This window comes from Mustela erminea, chromosome 20 (genome assembly GCF_009829155.1).
Source record: "Mustela erminea isolate mMusErm1 chromosome 20, mMusErm1.Pri, whole genome shotgun sequence".
Taxonomy (NCBI): Eukaryota; Metazoa; Chordata; class Mammalia; order Carnivora; family Mustelidae; genus Mustela; species Mustela erminea.
The window spans coordinates 28998418-29023533 of NC_045633.1; the positions used below are offsets into that span (position 1 = coordinate 28998418).

A 25116-nucleotide genomic window follows, 5' to 3' on the forward strand; every position below is an offset into this window, starting at 1 on the left:
TCCTATGAAATACTTGGGCAAGAGCACACCCCCAGGTGACGTGTGGACCCCACGCTGCACCCTAACAGGAGGCACACGGTGTGGTGTCACCACTGCTGATGGCGAAAGGGGGGCAGTTAATCATTCCACTGTAAAGGTGTACCTTTTACGGGGCCAGTGAAAAAGATGCCTGCGGGAGGTTCTCTGGCCCGGCACAGATCCCCGGTCCTTTACACCTACTGATGCTGGCGTCACAGACGCTCTTTGCCGAGACACCCTAGGGGTTGCAAATTAATGATCTTTCAAATTCTATCATTCCTTCTACATTTATTAGTTAATACTTGTCTAGAACATGCAGCCTTCCCACAACTCTTACTAAAAGGGCAGGGTGAAAATGCCTTTCTTCTCATTAAAGAGAAAGGAGCTTATGTAAGATTCTCCTACAACGGTGGAAATAAGCTCGTGCCCCTCTTTTTCCACATTGATGTGGACACAGATTTTTGTTTAATCAAATGTTGTGCGATCCATTACAGCTGTTCTGTTGGACCGTCAAACTACCTCAAATTTGGCCAGGGAGAAACCCTGCAAGGTAGCCTCTGGGACCACTGACACGTCCCCGTTAATCTCGAGGACTTCCTTGGTTTCTTGACCCAAGAGCTCCCAGCCTCACCCCTGGACACTTAAGGGCCCGGACCTAGAACCAGCTGTTTCTCCAGGGAGTCCTGGATCCTCAAGAGGGAGATGCTGGCACCGAGGCTGCCCATCCATGGGGCTGCCCCTGCTTCCAGACCCTCAGCGGACGAGCTCAGACATACATACACTTTTTTAAAATAATGTCTGATCAGTTCATACTTCTTATGGGGAGTTTTACATAAATTCTTTCATTTTTATGGTCATCTCTTCTTGTAAACTGGGAAGTGTGGTTCCTGGTAACATTAACAGTTTCTTTTTGCTTTATCTTACAACATACACAAACTAGATCTAAAATAACACCAATTATTACTAACAAAAAATGAGTGGTGTTTATAATTTTTTTGCAAATCTTTGCCCTTAAACATACCATTAGGGATATATAGTCCTAACTCTGTATTCCGAAGTTTCCTGTAAGAATTGTTTTCTCTGTGTTGTTACCAATTTGACGTAAAGTTCATTTCTGTTTTCGATTTCAGAATGCCTTTATTTTCTGGTTTTGAATATATAAATCATTTATATTGTTCAAAAGTCAAAATGTCCTACGAAGGCGTAACCAAAGAAACCTTGCTTCCATCTCTGACTCCCCCCTGTTCAGTCCTCCCTCCACAGGAATTCATTTTTCTTAGCTTGTCGTTTCTCCTTCTAGCCTTTCTCTTTGCAAAAACAAGCAATTGTGTGTGTAACTTACTTCCTCTCAACTTACACGGAAGGGAGCATGCCGTACGGCGGACAGTACTCCGTGATCCTCACTGAACAGTATGTTGGCGTATAGAATTTCAAAATTTGTCAAGCAGGTCCCCTGTAATGCATTCTGTACTACAAACATACAGAAACACATGGGGGCCCTGTAGTGTGAGCAGTCTGTCATGGGAATTATTGAGCTGTGGGGAGACACTTCCTACCGACACCTATTTCAACGCCTGCCACGTAAGCCAAACGTGCACGACGTGTCTATGCTGCGCACAATATACCAAAGCCTCGATTCCTCAGGTGCACCTCTGGCGTCTGGTGCTGTGAGCGGCCGCCACCAAAGGCCTCGTGATCCCACAATGAGCACCGTTAGCGTCAGAGGTATCTTATGCCACATCTTCAACATCTTGTACCACATCCGAATCCGGACTTCTAGTGTTACGATATTTCCAAAGAAAATGTATCCACATTTCCCAAATTGACAGATTTTCCCTCAAGATTAATTCCTTTCTTATACAGAGTCTGATTTTTTTTTTCCTCAAAAGCTTTCATGCATGTAAAACACTGGTAACAGTTCCACTCGAATATCAATTACCTGATGATCCGTAAGTTGTGACTCTGTAAATGCTTTTATACTTCTGTGGCATTCTTTGTGATTTGAGCCCTGTGACTGATTCCTCTGAGACATCTTCTCAGATTCATAGGTGGACACTCACATACAGGACGTTCTCAGCTCTCTCCATGTGGGCTCTCTGGTATTTCATAAGATCTGACACAGAAATTTTCTGAGAGAGAGCCCACCTACCCCCACCCCATGTTGTGTCTTTCGATGCCAACTGAAGACTGAAGTTCCCCAAGAGTTCTTCACATTACTACAGTCCTAAGGTCTCTCCCACGGGTGCTCTTGGTGTTGACGAAATTCGACTTCACACAGGAGGGCTTTCCACATTTGCTGCACCTTAGGGTATCTCCCTTGTGTGAACTACCTGATGTTTCGTGAGAGTCGACTTCTTGCAGAATGACTTCCCACATTCGTTACATTCATAGGGCTTCTCCCCCGTGTGTGTGCGCTGATGAACCGTGAGGGTCGACTTCATACAGAAGGACTTCCCGCATCGCTTACATTCATAGGGCTTCTCCCCTGTATGAGTCCTCTGATGATTGATGAGGTTTGACTTCACATAAAAAGTCTTCCCACATTCCTTACATTCAAAGGGGTTCTTCCCTGTGTGAGTTCTCTGATGGACGGTGAGGTGTGATTTCATACAGAAAGATTTCTCACATTCATTACATTTATATGGTTTCTCTTCCGTGTGAGTTCTCTGATGTATGGTTAAGGCTGACTTGTAACAAAAAGATTTCCCACACTTGTTACATTCATGGGGCTTCTCCCCAGTGTGGGTTCTCTGGTGTTCAATGAGGTGTGACTTCTGGAAGAAGGTTTTTTTACATTCCTTACATCCATAGGGTTTCTCCCCTGTGTGTGTGCGCTGATGTTTCGTGAGATGTGACTTCTGGAAGAAGGTTTTCCCACATTCTTTACATTCATAAGGCTTTTCCCCTGTGTGTATTCTCTGGTGTTGACTGAGGGCTGACTTCATATAGAAGGATTTCCCACATTCATTACATTTATAGGGTTTCTCCCCTGTGTGAGTTCTCTGGTGTACCGTTAAAGTCGACTTATGGCGGAAGGTCTTCTGACATTCGTTACATTCATAGGGTTTCTCTTCTGAATGTGTCCTCTGATGATCGGTGAGATTGGACTTCATAGAAAAGGCTTTCCCACATTCACTACATACGTGGGGTTTCTTTCCCGTGTGATTTCTCTGATGAATGTTAAGAAGTGACTTCACGTAGAATGACTTTTCACATTCGTTACATTTAAAGGGTTTCTCTCCAGTGTGAGTTCTCTGGTGTATGACCAGGGTGGATTTCATATGGAAGGCCTTCCCACATTCGTTACACGCGTGTGGTTTCTCCCCTGTGTGTGTTTTCTGGTGTTTAGTGAGGGCTGATTTTTTATAGAAGGACTTCTCACATTCATTGCACCCATAGGGTTTCTCCCCCATGTGGGTTCTCTGGTGTACTATTAGGATCGAATTCATAGAGAAGGCTTTGCCACACTCATTACATTCATAAGGTTTCAAACCAGTGTGAATTTTCTGATGTTTAGTGAGGTTTGACTTCACACAGAAGGTTTTCCCACATTCATTACAGTCATAGGGTTTCTTCCCTGTGTGAGACACCTGATGGATAATTAAGGCAGATTTATAGCAGAAGGATTTCCCACAGTCGGTGCATTTAAAGGGTTTCTCTTCTGTATGCTTCCCCTGATGTACGTGCAGGGCTGACTTATAGTAGAAGGATTTACCGCACTCATTACATACATAGGGTCTCTCCCCCGTGTGTGTTCTCTGATGGTCAGCAAACTGTGACTTCTGTAAGAAAGTTTTCCCACATTCATTACATTTGAAAGGTTTCTCTCCTGTATGTGTTTTCTGATGTTTAGTTAAGTTTGATTTCACACAGAAGGATTTCCCACACTCCGTACACTCATAGGGCTTCTCCCCTGTATGAGTCCTCTGATGATGGTTCAAGTTTGATTTGGCATAGAAGGATTTCCCACACTCGGTGCATTGATAGGGCTTCTCTCCCGTGTGAATTCTCTGATGGACTTTGAGGGCTGAGCTATGACGGAAAGACTTCCTGCACTCGTTACACACATAAAACTTCCCTTCTGACCGTGTTCTCTGCTGATCGGCAAGGCCTGACAGCACAGGGGCTTCGCCGTAGTCACTGAGTTTCTCTCCTGCCTGAGATTGCAGAGGGTCTGTGAGCTGTGATTTCTGAAGGGTTTTTCCAGATGTATTACTTCCACGGGGTTTCTCTCTTGTGTGTGTCTTCTGGTGCTGAGTCAGGTGGGCCTCCTGGTCGAAAGATTTCTGGCAGTGACTACATTCAAAGGTTTTCTCTCCTGTGTGAGTTTCGGGAGGTTGAGTGTCATGGGACTTCTTGCTGAAATTAGTCTCGTTGTCATTACATTCCACATTAACTTTCTGATGTTTTAGGAGGGTTGACTTCCAGCACTCATCAACCTCACAGCGGTTCTTCCTTGTGTGAGTTTCCTGAAGGACTTCAAGGGCTGACTCATCTCTGGTATTTCGCCCCTGTTCCTTAGAATCACAGGATTGCTCTTCTGTTTGAGCCCTCGTAGGTGTAATGACAGCTGCCTTATTAAGAAAGATCTCTCCACATTCATTATTTTCAAAAAGTGGCCCCAAAGTTTGAATTTTCTGTTGTTCAGTACAGCCCTCAATAGGACTTGGGGATTTCCCACCTAGGTTCTGTTCGCCAGACTTTTTTCCAGTATGAGTATTTCCTTGGTTATTACCAGAGAGTAACTTCCCACATGCATTAATTTCATCATAGATCTTACCTGAATAATTGTTATTACTAATAATTGATTCTGAAACATTTTTCAAACGTTTTCCATGAGAGACATCCTGACAGGGTGTTTCTCTGAAAACATTCTCTCTGTTCTTAGTCAGTGATTTTTTGCTGATGAGTGAAACTCGCCACAAATGTTTGTCTTGGTCTTCCTGGTTTCTGTCTGTAAGGTCATAAAGAAGAAAAATTAAGTGTACTTCAAAAATGTTAACACATTTCCTATGATTATCAAAATCAAGATAATCAAAATATCTATCATCATATTCAGTTAACCCAGATAAACTGTGTGTGGTTAGAACAATCAACATCTACTCTCCACAACTTTCCACTGTACTTATTGTACTAGTAACCACAGTCACCCTGCTGCACATCACATCCCCAGAACCTGAAGTCAGTCATTTTTAAGAGAGGGAAAAAAAAAAAAAATCAAGCTGATTTCAGGCATCCGTAATAGAATTCAGTGCTAAAAGCAGTGAAGAAATAATTACAAAATCCTTGAACACTAAAAGTAAATCCCAATAATTTTATATGTAGACAAAATAATCCTCAGTTGAAGTAACACCAGGAAGTCTGTATTTGTAAGAATGCAGGGAAGTACTGTTCTCATGAATTCTTAAGAACCTACTAGCAAATGAACTTTGGTCAAGAAATGGTGAAATGTAATACACCAGAAGACTGCTTTTGAGAACTGATCTGCTTACCAAGTCTAGAACTAAAGCAGGGACTGGCTATCCGAATAGAACTAAAATCTAAAGGACTTCAGGTTTTAGAATTAGTAGATGTTAAATTTTAAACTTCCCCCAAACATCTCCTGCCCAGTCTGCCACATCGGTAAACACCGCCCACCCCTAACCCTTACCCTTGTCCCTCTCTCAAAGGCCACCTCGGACTCAGTGGCAGACCCGCTTCTCCACACGGTGCAGCCCCGCCTCCTCACACGCACCAGCTCGGAACTCGAAGCCCCCATCACAGCTTACCTGAACCACGGCAAGCAGGTCTGCTCTGCTGAGAACCGAAACCATCCACACCCACACAGCCCAGTCCCTACATTAACCTGACCAGTATTCTGTCTTCAGAACAGGACTGTACTACTCTGGGACACTTGCCCGGGAAGCTAAGAGTTGCAAGCAATTTGACTGCTCAGTTCAGAATCTTGCCCCCAAACCTTTTAAACAAACTGTTCAACATACCAATTAATAATAAACTTATTCTCCAGGACCCTTCAATCCTTGTTGTGTCCACACATCCACACATCCGAAACTATATTATGGTCCTTACTCAATGGTTATCAAGTTCCTATGTTAAAAATGTACCTGAAACCATGCCCTCAAATGCTATAAATAACCTGATTTTGTTCAACTTGCTCCATGGCACTACTGAGACTATCAGCATGAACAATAAATTGAAATATGCCAGATCAGTGGGTAACTGGCATTGCACTGGGGGAAGCAGCCCTGCATTCCATCTCTGTTTCTACTTTCATCAACCACCCTCATGCTCATCTCTGATCTTCTCTGGGCAGTAGCCAGAGAAATTCTTTTAAAACACTGTTTTGTGGAAATCCATGAACAGTTGTCCCTCTCACCTAAAGCAGAATCAAAGCCCTTAGCTTGTCCTGTAAGGCATCCTCCTCTGGGCTCTGGCTACCTCTCCGAAGTCAGCCCCTACCAATGTCCCTCTCAGCACCCCTACAGCCACGATGGCCCCCTGCCATTCCCAGAGCTCTTCCAACCAACAGCTACCACAAGAGCATGGCCTGGCTCTTCCTTCTCCCTGGAAAACCCAGTATCCTGCTCTAATGTGGACCTCATCAAAAAGGCATTCTCTGGCCACCTTTTAAAAGAGCACACCCCGGAGGGAGGAGTCAAGATGGCGGAGAAGTAGCAGGCTGAGACTGCTTCAGCTAGCCGGAGATCAGCTAGATAGCTTATCTAAAGATTGCAAACACTTGAAAATCCATCGGCAGATCGAAGAGAAGAAGAACAGCAATTCTGGAAACAGAAAAACAACCACTTTCTGAAAGGTAGGACCGGCGGAGAAGTGAATCCAAAGCGACAGGAAGAAAGACCCCGGGGGGAGGGGCCGGCTCCCGGCAAGCGGCGGAGCAACGGTGCACAAAATCAGGACTTTTAAAAGTCTGTTCCGCTGAGGGACATCGCTCCAGAGGCTAAACCGGGGCGAAGCCCACGCGGGTTCAGCGTGGCCTCAGGTCCCGCAGGGTCACAGAAGGAGCAGGGGTGTCTGAGTGTCGCAGACCTTGCGGGTATTGGAACGGGAAAGCTGGCTACAGAGACAGAGCCGACAGTAAGCTCACAGCTCGGTGTTACCTTGAACTGGTCGCAGGCTCGGAGAGCTCGGAGCGCGGCCGGAGGTCAGGCGGACGGGAGTAACTGGGCGCTGTTCTCTGAGGGCGCACTGAGGAGTACGGCCCTGGGCTTTCGGCTCCTCCGGGCCGGAGACCAGGAGGCCGCCATTTGTATTCCCGTCCTCCGGAACTCTACGGAAAGCGCTCAGGGAACAAAAGCTCCTGAAAGCAAACCCGAGCGGATTACTCACCCCGGCCCCGGGTAAGGGCGGTGTAATTCCGCCTGGGGCAAAGACACTTGAGAATCACTACAACAGGCCCCTCCCCCAGAAGATCAACAAGAAATCCAGCCAAGACCAAGTTCACCTACCAAGGAGTGCGGTTTCAATACCAAGGAGAGCAGCAGAATTCCAGAGGAGGAGAAAGCCAAGCACGGAACTCATGGCTTTTTCCCTGTGATTTTTTTTTAGTCTTGCAGTTAATTTAATTTTTTTCTTTTTCATTTTTTTTTTTTTTTCTCGCCTTCGGGTAAAATTTTTTTTTTAACTGTTACCTTTTTCTTTTTTAACGATTTTTTACTAGTTTATCTAATATATATATTTTTTCTTTTTTACATTTTTCTTAGGTGTTTTCCCTTTTTTTTTAAATTCTTTTCTTTTTTCTTTTTTTTTTTTTTCTTTTTTCTTTTTTTCTCTTTCTTCCTTTTTGAACCTCTTTTTATCCCCTTTCTCCCCCCTCACGATTTTGGATCTCTTCTAATTTGGTTAAAGCATTTTTTCCTGGGGTTGTTGCCACCCTTTTAGTATTTTACTTGCCCCTTCATATACTTTTATCTGGACAAAATGACAAGACGGAAAAATTCAACACACAAAAAAGAACAAGAGGCAGTACCGAAGGCTAGGGACCTAATCAATACAGACATTGGTAATATGTCAGATCTAGAGTTCAGAATGACAATTCTCAAGGTTCTAGCCGGGCTCGAAAAAGGCATGGAAGATATTAGAGAAACCCTCTCGAGAGATATAAAAGCCCTTTCTGGAGAAATAAAAGAACTAAAATCTAACCAAGTTGAAATAAAAAAAGCTATTAATGAAGTGCAATCAAAAATGGAGGCTCTCACTGCTAGGATAAATGAGGCAGAAGAAAGAATTAGTGATATAGAAGACCAAATGACAGAGAATAAAGAAGCTGAGCAAAAGAGGGACAAACAGCTACTGGACCACGAGGGGAGAATTCAAGAGATAAGTGACACCATAAGACGAAACAACATTAGAATAATTGGGATTCCAGAAGAAGAAGAAAGAGAGAGGGGAGCAGAAGGTATACTGGAGAGAATTATTGGGGAGAATTTCCCCAATATGACAAAGGGAACGAGCATCAAAATTCAGGAGGTTCAGAGAACGCCCCTCAAAATCAATAGGAATAGGCCCACACCCCATCACCTAATAGTAAAATTTACAAGTCTCAGTGACAAAGAGAAAATCCTGAAAGCAGCCCGGGAAAAGAAGTCTGTAACATACAATGGTAAAAATATTAGATTGGCAGCTGACTTATCCACAGAGACCTGGCAGGCCAGAAAGAGCTGGCATGATATTTTCAGAGCACTAAACGAGAAAAACATGCAGCCAAGAATACTATATCCAGCTAGGCTATCATTGAAAATAGAAGGAGAGATTAAAAGCTTCCAGGACAAACAAAAACTGAAAGAATTTGCAAATACCAAACCAGCTCTACAGGAAATATTGAAAGGGGTCCTCTAAGCAAAGAGAGAGCCTACAAGTGGTAGATCAGAAAGGAACAGAGACCATATACAGTAACAGTCACCTTACAGGCAATACAATGGCACTAAATGCATATCTCTCAATAGTTACCCTGAATGTTAATGGGCTAAATGCCCCTGTCAAAAGACACAGGGTATCAGAATGGATAAAAAAACAAAACCCATCTATATGTTGCCTCCAAGAAACTCATTTTAAGCCCGAAGACACCTCCAGATTTAAAGTGAGGGGGTGGAAAAGAATTTACCATGCTAATGGACATCAGAAGAAAGCAGGAGTGGCAATCCTTATATCAGATCAATTAGATTTTAAGCCAAAGACTATAATAAGAGATGAGGAAGGACACTATATCATACTCAAAGGGTCTGTCCAACAAGAAGATTTAACAATTTTAAATATCTATGCCCCCAACGTGGGAGCAGCCAACTATATAAACCAATTAATAACAAAATCAAAGAAACACATCAACAATAATACAATAATAGTAGGGGACTTTAACACTCCCCTCACTGAAATGGACAGATCATCCAAGCAAAAGATCAGCAAGGAAATAAAGGCCTTAAACGACACACTGGACCAGATGGACATCACAGATATATTCAGAATATTTCATCCCAAAGCAACAGAATACACATTCTTCTCTAGTGCACATGGAACATTCTCCAGAATAGATCACATCCTCGGTCCTAAATCAGGACTCAACCGCTATCAAAAGATTGGGATCATTCCCTGCATATTTTCAGACCACAATGCTCTAAAGCTAGAACTCAACCACAAAAGGAAGTTTGGAAAGAACCCAAATACATGGAGACTAAACAGCATCCTTCTAAAGAATGAATGGGTCAACCGGGAAATTAAAGAAGAATTGAAAAAAATCATGGAAACAAATGATAATGAAAATACAACGGTTCAAAATCTGTGGGACACAACAAAGGCAGTCCTGAGAGGAAAATATATAGCGGTACAAGCCTTTCTCAAGAAACAAGAAAGGTCTCAGGTACACAACCTAACCCTACACCTAAAGGAGCTGGAGAAAGAACAAGAAAGAAACCCTAAGCCCAGCAGGAGAAGAGAAATCATAAAGATCAGAGCAGAAATCAATGAAATAGAAACCAAAAAAACAATAGAACAAATCAACGAAACTAGGAGCTGGTTCTTTGAAAGAATTAATAAAATTGATAAACCCCTGGCCCGACTTATCAAAAAGAAAAGAGAAAGGACCCAAATAAATAAAATCATGAATGAAAGAGGAGAGATCACAACTAACACCAAAGAAATACAAACTATTATAAGAACATACTATGAGCAACTCTACGCCAATAAATTTGACAATCTGGAAGAAATGGATGCATTCCTAGAAACATATAAACTACCACAACTGAACCAGGAAGAAATAGAAAGCCTGAACAGACCCATAACCAGTAAGGAGATTGAAACAGTCATTAAAAATCTCCAAACAAACAAAAGCCCAGGGCCAGACGGCTTCCCGGGGGAATTCTACCAAACATTTAAAGAAGAACTAATTCCTATTCTCCTGAAACTGTTCCAAAAAATAGAAATGGAAGGAAAACTTCCAAACTCATTTTATGAGGCCAGCATCACCTTGATCCCAAAACCAGACAAGGATCCCACCAAAAAAGAGAGCTATAGACCGATATCCTTGATGAACACAGATGCGAAAATACTCAACAAAATACTAGCCAATAGGATTCAACAGTACATTAAAAAGATTATTCACCACGACCAAGTGGGATTTATTCCAGGGCTGCAAGGTTGGTTCAACATCCGCAAATCAGTCAATGTGATACAACACATCAATAAAAGAAAGAACAAGAACCATATGATACTCTCAATAGATGCTGAAAAAGCATTTGACAAAGTACAGCATCCCTTCCTGATCAAAACTCTTCAAAGTGTAGGGATAGAGGGCACATACCTCAATATCATCAAAGCCATCTATGAAAAACCCACCGCAAATATCATTCTCAATGGAGAAAAACTGAAAGCTTTTCCGCTAAGGTCAGGAACACGGCAGGGATGTCCATTATCACCACTGCTATTCAACATAGTACTAGAGGTCCTAGCCTCAGCAATCAGACAACAAAAGGAAATTAAAGGCATCCAAATCAGCAAAGAAGAAGTCAAATTATCACTCTTCACAGATGATATGATACTATATGTGGAAAACCCAAAAGACTCCACTCCAAAACTGCTAGAACTTATACAGGAATTCAGTAAAGTGTCAGGATATAAAATCAATGCACAGAAATCAGTTGCATTTCTCTACACCAACAGCAAGACAGAAGAAAGAGAAATTAAGGAGTCAATCCCATTTACAATTGCACCCAAAACCATAAGATACCTAGGAATAAACCTAACCAAAGAGACACAGAATCTATACTCAGAAAACTATAAAGTACTCATGAAAGAAATTGAGGAAGACACAGAGAAATGGAAAAATGTTCCATGCTCCTGGATTGGAAGAATAAATATTGTGAAAATGTAATGCAATTCCTATCAAAGTACCATCCATCTTTTTCAAAGAAATGGAACAAATAATGCTAAAATTTATATGGAACCAGAAAAGACCTCGAATAGCCAAAGAGATATTGAAAAAGAAAGCCAACGTTGGTGGCATCACAATTCCGGACTTCAAGCTCTATTACAAAGCTGTCGTCATCAAGACAGCATGGTACTGGCACAAAAACAGACACATAGATCAATGGAACAGAATAGAGAGCCCAGAAATAGACCCTCAACTCTATGGTCAACTAATCTTCGACAAAGCAGGAAAGAATGTCCAATGGCAAAAAGACAGCCTCTTCAATAAATGGTGCTGGGAAAATTGGACAGCCACATGCAGAAAAATGAAATTGGACCATTTCCTTACACCACACACAAAAATAGACTCAAAATGGATGAAGGACCTCAATGTGCGAAAGGAATCCATCAAAATCCTTGAGGAGAACACAGGCAGCAACCTCTTTGACCTCAACCGCAGCAACATCTTCCTAGGAACAACGCAAAAGGCAAGGGAAGCAAGGGCAAAAATGAACTATTGGGATTTCATCAAGATCAAAAGCTTTTGCACAGCAAAGGAAACAGTTAACAAAATCAAAAGACAACTGACAGAATGGGAGAAGATATTTGCAAATGACATATCAGATAAAGGACTAGTGTCCAGAATCTATAAAGAACTTAGCAAACTCAACACCCAAAGAACAAATAATCCAATCAAGAAATGGGCAGAGGACATGAACAGACATTTCTGCAAAGAAGACATCCAGATGGCCAACAGACACATGAAAAAGTGCTCCATATCACTCGGCATCAGGGAAATACAAATCAAAACCACAATGAGATATCACCTCACACCAGTCAGAATGGCTAAAATCAACAAGTCAGGAAATGACAGATGCTGGCGAGGATGTGGAGAAAGGGGAACCCTCCTACACTGTTGGTGGGAATGCAAGCTGGTGCAGCCACTCTGGAAAACAGCATGGAGGTTCCTCAAAATGTTGAAAATAGAACTGCCCTATGACCCAGCAATTGCACTATTGGGTATTTACCCTAAGGATACAAACGTAGTGATCCAAAGGGGCACGTGCACCCGAATGTTTATAGCAGCAATGTCCACAATAGCCAAACTATGGAAAGAACCTAGATGTCCATCAACAGATGAATGGATCAAGAAGATGTGGTATATATACACAATGGAATACTATGCAGCCATCAAAAGAAATGAAATCTTGCCATTTGCGACAACATGGATGGAACTAGAGCGTATCATGCTTAGCGAAATAAGTGAAGCAGAGAAAGACAACTATCATATGATCTCCTTGATATGAGGAAGTGGTGATGCAACATGGGGGCTTAAGTGGGTAGGAGAAGAATAAAGGAAACAAGATGGGATTGGGAGGGAGACAAACCATAAGTGACTTTTAATCTCACAAAACAAACTGAGGGTTGCTGGGGGGAGGGGGTTTGGGAGAAGGGGGTGGGATTATGGACATTGGGGAGGGTATGTGCTTTGGTGAGTGCTGTGAAGTGTGTAAACCTGGTGATTCACAGACCTGTACCCCTGGGGATAGAGTATTATGCCTCCATCAGAAAGGATGAATACCCAACTTTTGTAGCAACATGGACGGGACTGGAAGAGATCATGCTGAGTGAAATAAGTCAAGCAGAGAGAGTCAATTATCATATGGTTTCACTTATTTGTGGAGCATAACAAATAGCATGGAGGACATGGGGACTTAGAGTGGAGAAGGGAGTTGGGGGAAATTGGAAGGGGAGGTGAACCATGAGAGACTATGGACTCTGAAAAACAATCTGAGGGTTTTGAAGGGACGGGGGGTGGGAGGTTGGGGTACCAGGTGGTGGGTATTATAGAGGGCACGGATTTCATGGAGCACGGGTTGTGGTGCAAAAATAATGAATACTGTTATGCTGGAAATAAAAAAAATAAAATAAAATAAAAATAAATTTAAAAAAAAAAAAAAAAAAAGAGCACACCCCACAATCTCCTTTTAGCCTGCTTTAATTCTTTTCATGGGTCTTGTCACCACTTGAGAGGTAATTTTTTTTCGTTTACATCTATCTTCTCCTGCTCGCTTGTAAGCTCTAAGAGCTCAGGAACATTGTTAGTTCACCAGCATATCTCCAGCATCAAGAACACGAGTGGCACGCAGGAGGAACATCTGCAGAAGGACAGAAGGATGGATGGATGGATGGACAGACGGATGGATGGATGGATGGCCAGAGGGAAACATAAAGAGGAAACAGTCCATGAAATGGAGGAAGAAGAATACTAGAGAAAGAAACCAAAGACAAAGGTCTAAGGCGAAGAAGGCAGGGGTTCCACACCAGCTGTCAGGCAGAAGAGGGCAACATGGTATTTACAAGTGACAGACAGGGGTGACTTGGGTGACTGGAGGTCTGCCAGCTCGCTGCTCAGCTACTTCCAAAGGTCTGAGGGCCCAAAATTGAATTACAGAGACACACACCCACCTCAGAACCGACCCACCTGGGACCTGATTTCTGTCAGGTTCTTCTTTCCACCGCAACGACTAACTCACCTTGATCACCCTGGTCTGGGATCTCTGCGTCTGAGGGCCACAGCTCCTCGCCTTGCTCCAGCCTGAAGATCACCTCTGGTTTGGCGAGGTGACACCCTGCAAGCGGAATACAGGGTAAAACTCGTCATAGCTGCTTCAACATAAGGCCCCTGGAGGACGAGGAAGGTGCAGCTTCAGGAGCCACGTGATAAAGATGCCCGTGTGCACCTTGCATTAGGGAGGCAAGAACACAGCGTCCTTTCTGTGCCCGATGGGAGCATCTCTGACCCGTGAGATCATGAGATACACACACAGTATCATTCAACACTCCTTCAGGGGCCCACAAACTCTGGCAGCTACGAAGGAAGAAAGGAAATGCGTGCTGTGAGACGGGACACAGGGAACACCCTCACCCACTGAGACCAGGTGACTGTAGTTCTCCAGCATCACGTCCCGGTACAGTGTCCTCTGTGTGCCCGTCAGTTGTGACCACTCGTCCCGGGTAAAGTCCACAGTCACATCCCTGAATGACACGGATCCCTGACCAGCACATTTCTGTTCAAGCCAAAGAGAGCAGCATTGGGTGACATGAAACAGACAAGTGGGAGACAAGCCTTAACATGTTTACTTTGCACGTTTACCATAAAAGTGTACATGTGGCCTATTGTATTTTTTTAATATTTTATTTATTTATTTGACAGACAGAGATCACAAGTAGGCAGAGGCGGGGGGGAAGCAGGCTCCCCACTGAGCAGAGAGCCCCATGTGGGGCTCGATCCCAGGACCCTGAGATCATGACCTGAGCTGAAGGCAGAGGCTTAACCCACTGAGCTACACAGGCGCCTCTATGTGGCCTATTCTATAATGTCTTTTGTTTTTACTTTGTGGATAAACTGAACGTGATGGGAAAACCCAGAAAACCCAGTATTAGCTTATTAATTCAAACAAAAAAACTGAAGTTCTTACTGTGTTTCTGAAACTGACTTACTCTGCAAGGAATATTAAACTAAACAAATCCTGTTCTTTTTTCCTGCCCTTAAGGAGCCTAAGCCCTTTTCTTTTTTTTAAGATTTATTTGAAAGAGCATGTGAGTTGGGGGGAGGGGTAGAGGGCAAGGGAGAGAAGCAGACTCCCCGCTGAGCACAGAGCCCATCAGAGGGCTCGAGCCCAGGCCCCTGAGATCATGACCTGAGCCAAAATCAAACATCAGACACTCAACTAACTGAGCCACCGAAGCTTAGCCCCAGGAGCTTCAGTCTTAATAAGGAGACAAATCAGATTTATGAACACTTATGCTGTAATAAGGTACTGTGCGAGCTGTGCTAGAATCATTTACAGAGAGTATTAAGTAATGGCAGAAAATGGGGTTCTGTTTTGTATTGTCAAGTTGGGCTTCACTAAGCCGGAGATCGTCATTAATGTGGCACCGTGACGTGAGCAGGGCCAAGTAGTCAGGAGACACACCCAGAAGTGTGACAGAACAGTGTGTAGGGCTATAAGATGATAGAGATTTGCCAAGGTGTCCTGGGATACTACAAAGCAAGTCTGGGTTCATTCCTATACTGTAGTGTCTCCAGAATAATTCACCCTCACCCTAGGAATAAAGGTTGAGCATCTCCCAATTTATTTACTTCTTAACGGATAATATATACAGACTGCCAGTCCACACAATAATGATAAACTTAATTTGTTTTTTTTTTTTTTTCCTGGCTAAAAGTTAAATAAGACAACCCACTGTTTCCTTTCTGCCAGAGCATCCTGGGCCCTCGGCAGGCAGCAGGTGTGACCCTGAGGATAAGGAGGAATCACAAAGGACTTGAAAGCCATCACCCTTACAGCTCTCAAATCAATAACCTGACTTTACAACTTAAAGAACCAGAAAAACAAGAAAATTAAACCCAAACCCACCTGCTGGAAGGAAATAAGATTAGAGCAGAAATAAACAAGAGATAAAAACAACAGGTAAAATGAAAACAAAAGCCAGTTGTTTGAAGAGATGAACAGAACAAATTTTTGCCTAAATGGAGTAAGGAAAAAAAAGAAGACTTCAGGAGTCAGAAATAAAAATAGGAACATTTCTACCAGTTCTGCTGAAATAAAAAGGTTTATAAGAGTAGTACGAACCACGGCATGCCAACAATTTGGGTAACCAAGAGATAATGGAGAAAATTCTAGAAACACAAAACCCAGTCAAGGCTCAATCAGGATGAAAACAGAAGGTCTGAACTGCAACTAGTAAGGACACTGGGTCAGTACTGAGGACTATCCCAACAAATACAGTCCTGGACCTCATGGCTTCGCTGTATCATTCTACCAACATTTTATTTTTTTTTTTATTTTTATTTTTTTCTACCAACATTTTAAAGAGGAGCGAATACCAATCCTCCTCAGACTTTTCCAGAAAATTGAAGGGGAGTGAATACTTCCTAACTCATTGTGTGAGGCCAGCATCACCCTCATACCAATGCCAGAAAAAGACACTGAGAGAAACCTACAGACCATTATCCCTTATGAACACTGCTATAAAAATCCTCAACAAAATACTAGCAAACCAAATTCGGCAGCATAATAATAAAAGGACTACCAGCTTTGGCCAAGTGTGGTTTATTCCTGGAGCGTGAGGATGGCTCCAAATATGAAAATTGATCAACACAACACACCATACGTTAAGGGAATGAGGGGGAAAAACACACAATCATCACAACTGGCGTGGAAGAAGCATCTGAGAAAATCCAATACTTGTTCACTATAAAAAGACTCAAGAAACTAGGGGTAGCAGGAACCCACCTCAACATAATAAAAGTCATACATGGAAAAACCCACAGCAAACATCACACTTATTGGTGGAAGCAGAAAGTTATTCCTCTAAAATCAGGAAAAAGACAAGGATGCCCACTTATGCCACTTCTGTTCAATCTAGTACTGGAAATTTTAGCCACAAGAATTACGAGAGCGAGACAGAGAGGAGGAGAGAAGGAAGGAAGTGAAACAAAACATTCAAATCGGAAAGAAGTAGTAAAATTATATCTATTTGCAAATGGTATGATTGTGTATGTAGAAAACCCTGGAGAGTACACACAAAAAATATTAGAGTTGATAAGTGAATTCAGCAAAGTAGGAGGAAGGATAGAAATCAACACACAGGAAGCAGCTGCATTTCTGTACACGAACAACAATTTGAAAAGGAAGTTATAAAAACAATCCCATTTACAATCACGCCAAACGAATAAAATACTTAGGAATTAACAAACGAGGTGAAAAATCGCACAACAAACACCAGAGAACACTGGTTAAAGAAATTAAAGACCTAACTAGGTGGGAACACTGCCCACATTCATGGATTGGAGGACTTAATATTGTGAAGATGTCGACACTACCCACAGTGATCTACAGAATCAACGCAATCCCTCTCAAAATCCCAGTGATGTTTTTTACAGAAATAGAAAAACTCCTCTTAAAATTCACATGCAATGTCAAAGGGAGATCCTTTGCCCAAAACAACCTTGAAAAAGAAGAGTTGGAGGACTCATACTCCCTAGTTACAAAACTCAATACGAAGCGACAAAAATCAAAACAGTGTGGCACAGGAATATAGACAGACACCCAGACTCAGGGAATAGAGAGCCCAGAATTAAACCCTCGCATTTGTGGCCAGATAATTTTTTATAAGGCTGCCAAGACCATTCCATGGGTAAAAGACAGTCTTTTCAACAAACGGCACTGGGAATATTGGGTATCCACAGGCAAAGAATGAAACTGGGCTCCTATTTAACACCACATACAAACATTAACTTAAGTGGATCAAAGACCTAAATGTACTATTTTAAACTATAAAACTCTTAGAAAAAACATAAGGCAAAATCTTCATGACACTAGATCTGGCTATAATTCCTTGGATATGATGCACAGGCCACAAAAGGGAAAAAAACCAAAGTGGACTTTCTGAAAATTAAGAATTTTGTGCATCAAAAGACGCTATCAACAGAGTAAAATGCAACGCACAGAACGGGATAAAATATTTGCAAGTCATCTATCTGATAAGGCATTAATTCCCAGAATATATAGAGGGCTCTAAACACACACATACACACACACACACACCACAAACATCCAATTTAAAAATGGGCAAAATTCTTCATCAGATATTTTTCCACAGAAGACACAAAAATGGCCAATAAACACATAAGACCACGCTCAACATCACTGATCATTAGGGAAATGCAAATTAAAACTACAATGAGATACCGCCTCATACCCATTAGGACAGCTACTATAAAACACACGTGCGCACACACACAAAACACACGCTTGAGAGGACGTGCAGAAATGCTGGTGGGGACGTGAAACGGTACAACCAGTACGGAAGGGCATGGCAGTTCTTAAAAAGTGAAAAACAGATTTATCATATGACCCAGTAATTCTACTTTGGGTTCTATACCCCAAAGAACTGAAAACAGGGTCTTAAAGGCATATCTGTACTTCCGTATTTACAGCAGCATTATTCACAATAGCTAAAATGTGGAAGCAACCCTAGTGCTCATCAACAGACAAATGGAGAAGCAAACGTGGTATGTACATAAGATCGAGTGTTATTCAGTCAGAGAAAAGGAATGACGTTCTGACACTTGCTACAATATAGATGAACCTTTAAGACGTTACGCATAAGAGAATATCATACAGACAGAGCAGAATGGTGGTTGCTCGGGACAAGAAAGGAGGAATAGAGGGTTATTACTCAATGGGCACAGAGCTTCAGTTTTATAATATATTAATATATTAATAATATATTTATAATGTGATGGTTGCACATTATGAACGTATTACCACCACCAAACTGTACCCTTAAAATAATTAAAATGGTAAATTTTCTATGCCACAAGAAAAAAAACTTGGAAAAAATTGTTCCTTAAAGAATGAACCCATCAAACTACATGGCTGGAAAGATATACCATGATAATACTGATCAAAAGAAAGCAGGGGCCTATCTTACTTTCAGACAGAGCAGACTTCAAAGAAAAGCTATCAAGGATAAAGAGAGGCTTTCATAATGAAGAAAGTGTCAACTCTCCAAGAAGATATAATAATCCTTAACAGATATGTGCTTCTCCTCTGCTCAGCAGGGAGCCTGCTTCCCCTTCTCTCTCTGCCTACTTGTGATTTCTGTCTGTCAAATAAATAAATAAAATCTTAAAAAAAAAAAAAAAGAAGAAGAAGAAGAAATACAAAATCTATGTCTACATCTATCAAGGAACATGAGTCAATACTTATTAATCTTGGGGCATCTGCGTGGCTCAGTTAGTTAAGCCTTTGGCTTGGGTCATGATTCCAATGTCCTGGGATCAAGACCGATGTCAGCAGTGGAGAGTGTGCTTCTCCCTCTCCCTCTGCCTGCCGTTCTGCCTGCTTTTGCTGTCAAATAAATAAATAGTATCTTTAAAAATAAATAAATAGGGGGGTGCCTGGGTAGCTCAGTGAGTTAAGCCCCTGCCTTCAGCTCAGGTCATGATCTCAGGGTCCGGGGATTGAGCCCCGCATCGGGATCTCTGCTCAGCAGGGAGCCTGCTTCCCTTCCTCTCTCTCTGCCTGCCTCTTTGCCTGCATGTGATCTCTGTCCAATAAATAAGTAAAATCTTTAAAAATAAACAAATAAATAAAATAATTAATAATCTTCAAAACAGAAAGCACCAGGCTTAGATTGGTTCATTGGTAAAAATCCTACTGAACACTTAAGGAAGAAATTATACTACCCCTCTACAATCTCCTCTAGAAGACAGACACAAAAGGGAACAGTTCCTGTTTCATTCTATGTGGCCATCCTTACCCTAATACCAAAATAAGATAGACATCCCTACAAAAGAAAACTACAGACCAGTATCTTCCATCAACAGAGAAGCAAAAATCCTCAACAAAATCTTAGCAAAATGAAACCAATAACACATAAAATTATACACCACAACCAAGCCACCCAGGTACCCCCTATATGTCTGTTACTTTACCACTACCCAGGCGCCCTATGAATTTACTTTAAACAGAGAGAAAGCACGCTTATGTGAGGCGGGGAGGGGCAGAGGAAAACAATCTTCAAGCAGACTCCCCGCCGAGCACTGAACCCGAGATGGGGCTCGATCCCACAACCCACAAGATCATGACCCGCGCCGAAACCAAGAGTCAGATACTCAGCCCACCGAGCCACCCAAGCACCCCAGAATAGCATTTCAGGTTAATTACTCAGGAGGACAGATGTAATCTGGGGGACGAAGAAGCGAGCAGCTCTTCCAACAGTCCAGGGAAGAGAAAATTAAGCTCTGAAAGGGGAGAAAGAATTCAGTAGGAAGAACAGGTTTAAGAACTGTTGCCATCTGAAAAGTAGTAAAACTGAGATGCACACGTGTTAATGTAAGGGAGCGAAGGCTTCAGGATGAATGCCATTCCAGGGCTTCCTTTACCTGTGCCCCGCAGATGGCCCACCATCCGACAGGGGATGGGCAGGCGAGATTAGATGGGAAATGGGGGAGGCTGCAAACCATCATTTTAACTTCGGAACGTGGAAAACAGAGGAGACTTCGGCCACCGGCACGGAGAAGGGCACGTGAGGGGAGAGCCCAGGCTCACACTTGGTACCACCACCACAGCGGGGAGGAAACAGAAAGGACTGGCAGAGTAACAGGAGGAGGGAGCAAAGGATGGGAATTTGGGGAAAAGCCGTGAGAATGGGTCTAAGAGGAGGAGGATGCCATGAGAGAGACAAAGAAATCAGAGCAGGGAAAAAGCCAGAAGAACATGCCACAAAATGCCAGAGAAAGAGGCCTTCTAGAAGGTCAAAGTGGGTTAACTGCCACATGCAGCCGAATGTTCTAGTAAAGTAAGGTCTGGAAAACACCCGCTGGCGTCCACAGCAGAGACATGACTGCCAAGTTTTATCAGGACATATTTAGGCAAGTAATGCAGAAGAAGTGAGGATACCCCCAGTGCACTGAAACGCGAAAGGGTAGGCAGATCCTTGTACTTGAACGCTCACAGCAGCACTATTCTCAAGGGCCAAAAGATGGAAACAACCCGAAGTGTCCATTAACACACGAATGGATGAGCAGAAGGTGACACATCCGTAAAACGAAAGATCAAGGAAGGAAGTTCTGATACACGCTACGACAGGGATGAACCCTGAAAATGTTACATGAAGGGAAAGAAGCCAGACACAAAAGGACAGAGACTGTGTGATTCCATGTATATAAAATACCCAGAATAGAGAAATTCCGAGAGACAGGAAGATTTGGTTACCGGGGCTGGGAGGACCGCGAGTTACTTACTGGCCAAGGATTACAGAGATTTGTCTGGGCAGCCAAGAAAGTTATGAAAATAGGGGAAACGGTTGCACAACACTGTGAAAGTAATTCACACCACTGAGCTGTACACTTCCGGTCAAACGGTTAAAATGAAGAATTTTGTTATATATACTTTATCAAAATGAAAGAAACGTGACCGAATAGTGCACAAGCATTTGCCAAAAACGGAGTTGGACCCATCTGCCGTCCAACTGTTTGAGGAGCTCAGAAGAAGCCATCCCTTTCTTTTGTGCCTCCAGAGAGCCTGAGGGTTTTGTCCCTAGATCAGAGCGGACGTTCAGGAAGCTCTCCGGAGTCCAGCAGCACTTTGGTCCCTAATAAAACCTGAGGTCTGGCCTCTACCTCCAGTGAAGAATGATTATAGGCACACAGGGGTGACCAGAAGGCTCTTCACCACCTGAAGAACTTCAAAGACATTTTTTCCCAGACTCCAGGGTCACTAAGTCTTTCGTCCCAGGAGTAACTGGCCGGTTCCTCTCTGTGGTCACTGAAAATCCTATGTAGATCAGGAAGCTCAAAGACAAACGTGAGGCTCACCTGTGACGGTGGAACAGTCACATGACTCACAGCCACCACCGCAGGTTACAAAGGTACCACTCCCTCTTTATCTACCCAGAAGCAGCTTTTTATCTATTTTGACTTTTCTACTTTATGAACACACTTACAAAAACCACAAAATCTGCTGGAAAATGAAATACGCAATAAAGAAAAGAAACCACTCACCTGGGATTTGTTCATTTTCTGCTGTTCTGGGTAGAATGTCAAACGCTGGGAAGGCACCTGTAAGAGGAGGAAAGCCCACCAGGGTAATGAGAGCCGGCCGGCCCCATAGCTCCCCGGTTCCCGTACAAACTTCTACACACCATCTGGCTAACCCCTGATCCTGGAAAAGAGAAAGAAGATAACATCCGTCCCCCTTTGACTCCTTAAACCTGCAGTTTCCTACTGCTTTAACTGTGTCCCCCTCCCACTAACACAGAAACGTTTAAAATAAAACTTATTATTGGAGGATTTTGCGAGAGTGTGTGCGTGTGCACGTGTGGGGGCGAGCAGAGGCAGAGGGCCAAGCAGACTCCATGCTGTGTGCAGAGCCTGACAAGGGGCTCTATCCCATGACCCCGAGATCATGACCTGAGCAGAAATCAAGAGTCAGATGCCCAACAAACTGAGCCACCCAGGTGCCCCTTAAAACAGAACTATTTAAGCAAATGCTGGCATGTCAAAATATGAAATACAATGTCTTCATTTAAACCGATCTTGTAGGGCGCCTGAGTGGCTCAGCGGGTTGAACTACCGACTCGAGTTTGGCTGGGATCCTGATCACGGGCTCCATGAAGAGTGTGGAGACTGCTTGGGATTCTCTTTCTCTCCCTCTGCCCCTCCCCCCACCACTTGCGCACCAATGCTCTTTCTAAATAAATGTAAAATCAGGGACACCTGGGTGGCTCATTTGGGTAAGCATCTGCCTTCAAGGCTCAGGTCAGGATCCCAGGGAGCCAACTTCTTCCTCTGCCTGCCCCTCCCTCTCTCTCTGGCTCCCGCTCTCTCACTCTATCTCTGGCAAATAACCCAATAAAGTAAATAAATAACAAATAAGTAAATTTTAAAAACAACAACAAAAAAGTGATGTTACAGGGGAAAGCAAACCCTAAAGGCTATTTCGTGTATCTGATTTACTAACAATAACATTCACTCCAAGTCCAAGAATCCTCAAAGCTTTGGGAAAAGGGATACATACCTTAAATGCAAATCTTTGAAGAAACTGTTTCTTCTAATTCGATTGGTGTTTCTCAAAAGCATCTTTTTTTTTTTTAAAGATTTTATTTACTTACTTGACAGAAATCACAAGCAGGCAGATAGGCAGGCAGAGAGAGAGGGGGAAGCAGGTTCCCCGCTGAGCAGAGAGCCCCATGCAGGGCTCCACCCCAAGACCCCGGGATCATGACCCCAGCCAAAGGCAGAGGCCTCAACCCACTGAGCCACCCAGGGGACACCTCAAAAGCATCTTTTAAGAGGAAACTTATCTTGATGTGATTGTGTGGACAGGACTGAGCCAGGAGTCAGGCACTCTGGCTTCTATTCACCTTTTTATGGATCCTAGACAAGTCATTTTCCCTTTCAGGTTCTTTTTCCCTCTTGCACCAAATGAGACAAAACAGAAAACCCCGGCAAACCCTCCCTGAACTACTACTCCTGACCCTATAAGATCAAGATCTGCTGTGGAAAGACCCTGGAAGACCCAAGTACACATCTCCAGAGGCCTGACCTGGTGACAGGTCACGGTTAGAAAGCGGCCCACCTTCCGGAAAGAATCAGTGGAGAATGAAGGGAGGGAAGAGTGAAGAATGAAGGGGGGGGTAGAGCTGAAAACAAAAGCTTCCCAGCTGTGGAGCCAACTAGGTGACATTTCTCAGAGAGTCCGTCCCCTGCCACCACTTGGCCCCAGCTCCCTTCTCGTGAAGGTGGTGAAATCACTCGGGGCCCCCTATGCTCTTTTTCTGCCTTTCTTGTGCCCCTGGTCCGAAGCTCTGCGCAGGGTTCCTCCCGGTGAGATTCCTGCTCCCGGAGCCCGCCCCTTCCTGCCTCAGTAGACCTGCTCTGCTCCGGGAGAACCTAAGGAAGAAACTCCCTCCAGCAGAAGCTTCATCAGAGGCCCCAGACCCGTCTCCCCGAGAACACACGGCCCCTCTCAGGGAACGCAAAGCAGGGGGACCGAGGAAAAAGGCGGGCTGGCCGCGGAGAAGCGCTCTCAGGCCCTGGACAGCGCAGATGCGGGGGCGGGGGGCCGCCCGGGGGTGGGGCACACGGCGGGGAGGCCCCGCTGCTCCCGCGCGCCCCCCAATCTGCACCGACCCAGGGAGTCACACCGCCCAGGCGAGCCGGGCAACACATTCCGGTCACGGATGTACGGCATGCAGGGGGCGGCACCCGGTCCCAGTCCTACCTCGGCGACCCCCGGCCGGTGGCAGCCGGCGCTCAGTCCTCGCGGCCGCGCACCGGCCCCTTCGGCACCTACGAGGACGGAGACCCCGCGGGGGGCGCTGCCAGCCCCCAAAACGCGGCCCTTCCTGCGCGTTCGCCCGGAGGCCCCAGGGGCGCCCCCATTCTGGGTGGACGCGGGCCCCACCGGGGGGAGGGGGGTAGGCGACCTGAGCGGGCCGGGGTCTGCCGCCCCCCGTCCCCACGCTCCGCGCTGCAGCCTCGGACGGCCGGCGCGGACCAGGGCCAGAACCTCCGCGACCCGCCGCCCGCCTCCCGCGTCCGCCACCTCGCAGGTGCCGGGTAGGCCCGAGACCCCCAGATAGCGCCGCGGCGGAAAGACGCGCGCCTGCGCACTGAGCCCTTCGCCAGCCTGGCCGCGCGCGCGCCGCGAGCCCCGCGGGAGGCTCCGCCCATGTGCGGGGCGGGACCTGCGCGGACACGCCCCTCCCCAATTTCACCGCGACTCCCACCCCACCTCGCCCCCATATACTCCACCCCGTCCCCAGGTCACCCCACCGCCACCCCTTCAGGCGCCCACATCACCCCGCGTCCCGCTCGTGTTCCCAAACCCAGCTCCGAGGCCTCTGTTTGAGCCAGATTAGGTCTTGCGATCGATTGATTGCCCAGCCAGGCAATTTTTAAAAGATGTGAATGAAAACGAAATAAAGGGGGGGAATGACAAACATTTCAGATAAAATACAGAAAAATCGAAGTTAAGTCAAAACGCACAGAAACGAGAAGAAAAAAGGGGTTCGCACCTTCTCCCAGAGGTGACCGTACGGAGCCGTTAGGTGCGCATCCTTCCGACAGTTTTACCATAAAGAGGAAATTAAAAAGGATCA

At 44.4% G+C, this 25116-nt stretch overlaps 1 pseudogene; it reads right to left on the reverse strand.

Moving 5' to 3' along the window:
* Window positions 1-289: 289 nt before the first annotated feature.
* Window positions 290-24336, reverse strand: LOC116580577 (annotated as a pseudogene).
* Window positions 24337-25116: the final 780 nt, after the last annotated feature.